This window comes from Priapulus caudatus, unplaced genomic scaffold (genome assembly GCF_000485595.1).
Source record: "Priapulus caudatus unplaced genomic scaffold, Priapulus_caudatus-5.0.1 Scaffold32, whole genome shotgun sequence".
Classification (NCBI taxonomy): domain Eukaryota; kingdom Metazoa; phylum Priapulida; class Priapulimorpha; order Priapulimorphida; family Priapulidae; genus Priapulus; species Priapulus caudatus.
The window spans coordinates 847,831-848,509 of NW_014577093.1; positions in this window are offsets into that span (position 1 = coordinate 847,831).

Below are 679 nucleotides of genomic sequence, written 5' to 3' on the forward strand. Positions count from 1 at the left end.
GCCCACCTACCTGCTTGCCTGCTTGCCTGCCTGCCTTCCTACCTGCCTACCTGTCTGCCTGCCTACCTGCCTGCCTGCCTGCCTGCCTGCCTGCCTGCCTACCTGCCTACCTGCCTGCCTGCATCATCATAGACCGCCGAGTGCGACATAGTTGTACGTCTTGCTGAGTGTACGTTTGATCGCTTCCCGGCCGCTAGATGGCGACATAGTGCCTAATAGAGGACTGGATCCCGAACCTACTCGCGATCGTACGTACGGTACTGCGTTTTCCCGTTTCCATACTATTATCAGGAGTGAATAATAATAGATCTATTATTATTCACTCCTGCTATTATCTTTCGGGTGTGGGCTTCGCGGCAATTTTCAGCATCGTTAAGGTAATTAATTTGCTATTCGATCCAAAACGCCATGATTACGCAGCCGTACAAACACAACCCGCAACTAATCTCGATCGTTTGAAGTTAATTAAGTTTATTTAGTTGTTAAGTTAGCTAAGTTGCGTTAAGTTCGAATTTCAGTAGAATGTTTGTATGTTGCGATGTTGTGAAGCTAGGCTGTGATGACATCTGAGATGACTTTCGCGGGCAGCAATGTTGGAAACAATGTTCTAATCTCGCAACTAGTTGCTATCGATCGGTTTGTCGCGCAACTTTTGCGTTCACACTGGCGATTGTCGGTT